We start from the raw sequence: 4,630 nt of genomic DNA on the forward strand, positions 1-4,630 counted from the left end.
TAGATATCTTTAGTTCTTCAGGGACTTTCATATAGATATCCCGATCTAATGAGCCGTATAAATAGGCTGTTACCACATCCATTAAATGCATATACGGTTTATGATATGCAGATAAACTGACCAAATAACGCAATGTTATCGCATCCACTACAGGGGAATACGTTTCTTCATAATCTATACCGGGCCTTTGTGAAAAACCTTGTGCCACAAGTCGGGCTTTGTAGCGCACGACTTCATTTTTTTCATTTCATTTTCTCACAAATACCCATTTGTATCCAACAGGTTTTACATCTGCAGGTGTACGGACTACAGGTCCAAAGACTTCACGTTTTGCGAGTGAGTCTAATTCAGCCTTCATGGCTACTTCCCATTTTGGCCAATCATTTTTTTATCGACATTCTTCGACTGATCTTGGCTCAAGATCCTTACTTTCATGCATGATATTTAATGCCACATTATATGAAAATATTTCATTGACAATTGTCTTATATCGGTCCCATTTCACTCCTGTAATGACATAATTTATCGAGATCTCGTCATTCTCACAATTTTCAGGTACCTGAATGTCTAGATCTCGTCATTTTCACAATTTTCAGGTACCTGAACGTCTTCTGGCGTTATATCAGAATTTTGGACAACTGCAGGTGTCTTTACTATGTCTTTTTCAACAGGAATATTATTTACCTCTTTTCTCTTTCGAGGATTTTTGTCTTTGCAACCGACAGGCCTGCCACGCTTCTGGCGTGTATTTGCTTTCGTGGCTATTTGTCCTGCTGGGGCATCAATTTGAATTGGGGCATTTTCCGCCCTGCCACGCTTCTGGCGTGAATTTGCTTCAGTGGCTACTTATCCTACTGGAACATCAATTCGAATGGGGGCATTTTCTGCTGGTATATAAGATTTGGTAATCCTCTTTGTATCGGAAAATGCATCAGGCAATTCATTTGCTATTCTTTGCAAATGTATAATCTTTTGAACTTCCAGTTCACATTGCCCTTCTTTTGAACTTCCAGTTCACATTGCCCTGATCGAGGATCTAAATGCATCAATGATGATGCATTCCAGTTAAGTTCCTTTTCAGGAAGCTTATTCTCTCCCCCTAATGTTGGAAATTTTGATTCATCAAAATGACAATCCGCAAACCGGGCTTTAAACACATCACCAGTTTGTATCTCAAGATACCTCACAATAGAGGGAGAATCATATCCAACATATATCCCCAATTTTCTTTGGGGTCCCATTTTGGTGCGATTAGGTGGTGCAATGGGAACATATATCGCACACCCAAATATTCTTAAATGGGAAACATTTGGCTGCTGGCCAAAAGCTAATTGTATAGGAGAGAATTGATGATAACTCGTTGGCCTCAAACGAATAAGTGATGCGGCATGTAAAATAGCATGCCCCCAAACCGAGGTTGGGAGATTTGTTCTCATAAGCAAGGGTCTAGCAATTAATTGGAGGCGCTTAATAAGTGATTCTGCTAACCCATTTTGTGTGTGAACATAAGCTACTGGATGTTCAACACTTATTCCATTAGCCATACAATAAGCATCAAAAGCTTGGGAAGTAAATTCACCAGCATTATCAAGACGAATTGCTTTGATTGGATTTTCTGGAAATTGTGCTTTTAATCGAATAATTTGAGCCAGTAATCTCGCAAACGCCAGGTTGCGAGAAGATAATAAGCACACATGTGATCATCTCGAAGATGCGTCTATCAGGACCATAAAATATCTAAAAGATCCACATGGTGGATGAATAGGTCCACATATATCACCTTGAATCCTTTCTAGGAATTCAGGGGACTCAAATCCAATCTTTACTAGTGATGGCCTTAAAATTAACTTCCCTTGAGAACATGCAGCACAACAAAATTCGCTAGATTTAAGAATTTTCTAGTTCTTTAGTGAATGTCCATGAGAGTTTTCAATAATTCTCCTCATCATGGTTGTTCCCGGATAACCCAATCTATCGTGCCAAGTTATGAATTCATTTAGGCTAGTAAACTTCTGGTTTACAGTGGCACGTGATTCAATTGCACTAATCTTGGTATAATACAACCCAGATGAAAGTGAGGGCAACTTTTCTAATATAACTTTCTTATTTGAATCATGAGTTGTGATACATAAGTACTCATGATTTTTTATTTAAATCATGAGTTGTGATACATAAATACTCATGATTTCCCTCATTCATTGTTTCAATATGATATCTATTTCGGCGAATATCTTTGAAATTCAACAAGTGCCTCAGAGACTTGGTAGATAATAGTGCATTATTTATTACAAATTTTGTTCCTCCAGGAAACAAAGTTATAGCTCTTTCGGAGCCTTTTATCACATTGTCCGAGTCAATAATAGTATTAACATACTATTCTTTTGGCACAAGATGGGTAAAATATATATCACTTTTAAGAATAGTGTGCGATCTTGCACTATCCGCAAGGCAAATATCTTCAGGATATGTCCTTGCCATTTTTTTTTAAAGACAAATAATAATAATAATAATAAAATGAGTAGAAATACATACACAGTAAAAATTATTGACATGAATACTTAACAAACATATACACATATCAAACTATTCCATCATTGATCAAATAGCCAATATTTCTTTCAAAATCCTTAAAGAAATTAGATACATCATAATGAGCGGTGGAATTTTCATCATTTGTAACAAAAATTGTTTCCTTTTCTTTGTCATCCTTTTTCAAAAATGCTTGATAAAGATCGACTAGGTGCCTTGGGGGTACGTTACCAATGGCCCTTTCCACCACAACGGAAGCATTTATCCTCAATTGATATACTTTGCCCATTGTTTCTTTCTTTATCCCACTTCTGGTGAGATCTTTTCTTGTGAGCATAATTTCTTTTCCTTCCATAATTTTTCTTGTTATCAAAATCTTGTCATTTACCTCTTCTAGGGTTATAATTTGCCGCATTTGCTTCAGGAAATGGGGCGGCGCCAGCTGGGCGCGCTTCATGATTTTTTAAGAGCAACTAATTGTTGCGTTCAGCAACAAGAAAGCAAGAAATTAACTCAGAACATTTTTAAATTCTTTTTCTCGATACTGCTGCTGCAGGAGCACAATCAAGATATGGAAGGTCGAGAAAATTTTCTCTAACATATCATGATCAGTTATTTTTTCCCCACACAATTTCATTCGTGAGGTGATCCGAAACATTGCAGAATTATATTCATTTATAGATTTAAAATCTTGTAAACGCAAATGCGTCCATTCATATCGGGCTTGAGGAAGTATTACCATTTTCTGATTATTATACCTTTCTTCAAGGTCTTTCCAAAGATCTGCTGGATCTTTTAATGTAAGATATTCATTTTTCAATCCTTCGTCAAGATGACGACGAAGAAAAATCATGGCTTTAGCTTTATCCTTCTGGGATGCATTATTTTCAGCCTTAATGGTATCTCCAAGATCCATTAAATCAAGATAGATTTTAACATCTTATCCATGATAAATAATTATTTCGAAATATATCAAGAGCATTAAATTTAAGATGAGAGAGTTTCGACATAATAAAAATATTACCTGAGTCTTCCTAAAAATTTGAATATTTGATCAGAGTCTCGTGCTGATAACGTGTTGTAAAACAACTAAATAAATAAATAAGGAAGATATAATATAAAATAAAGAAGTGTTGATAGAAGACTCTAATATTAATATAATTAGCTCAATAGAAATTATTCATATATTATAAGTAGTAACAAAAAAAAGAGAGAGAGAGAAACTATTCATAAAGAATAAAGAGAGAGAAAGATATTTTAGTAATATAAAGGAAGAGAGAGGATTTTATTATTGCTTGTATGTTGTACGTAAGGCTATGAAGCCTTATTTATAGCTTTACAAATTCAGCTTTCATTAAAGTTGATCTACATAATAATCTCATCTTTCTCTCTTGAAAACTTCAGCATTAATGGGCATCCATCTGTCATTCTTATCACAACACCTTTTAACATATTCTATTTTTTGTTACTTCCAGCTTAGTATACCACTCCAAATTTCTCGAGTTATGTTACGTTTACAACAAAATCAGTCACGAGTATAAAAATACATGCTGAAATATAAATACACATTGAAAATAAATTAAATTATACATATATTTATACATAAATACATTAATGACTGATTTTAGTGGCTAATTTTAGTATACAAATAGTATTTTTAAAATTTTTCATATATATAAAATTATCATTATAGGCTCTAGTTCTATTTTTTTCTATGTTATTAATTCACGCTTTACAACATCAATCTTTGAAAGAAAATGTTAATGGAGTAACTGAAGGACAATATGATTAATTCGTAATCTTTGAAGGCCAATTTGATTGAAAAAAATTTTTAGAGATAAATTTAAAAAATATCTTATCTTTCAAGAACTAATTTGACTATTAACTCTTACTAAATATTATTAAACTTTTCAATTTAAGTCAATTTGGATTTTTATTTTCAATTATTTAAGTGTTAGTAATTTAAGTTATAATCTTTATCCTATCTAAATAAAAAGTGCTTATTTATATGTCATTAAATTGATAAAAAAAAATTAACAAAAATTTTGTTTTTAATTTTTTAGTGTGTTTAATAAATTTTTAATAGTAAAAATAAAAAATA

The sequence above is a fragment of the Arachis duranensis genome, chromosome 4 (assembly GCF_000817695.3).
Source record: "Arachis duranensis cultivar V14167 chromosome 4, aradu.V14167.gnm2.J7QH, whole genome shotgun sequence".
NCBI lineage: Eukaryota > Viridiplantae > Streptophyta > Magnoliopsida > Fabales > Fabaceae > Arachis > Arachis duranensis.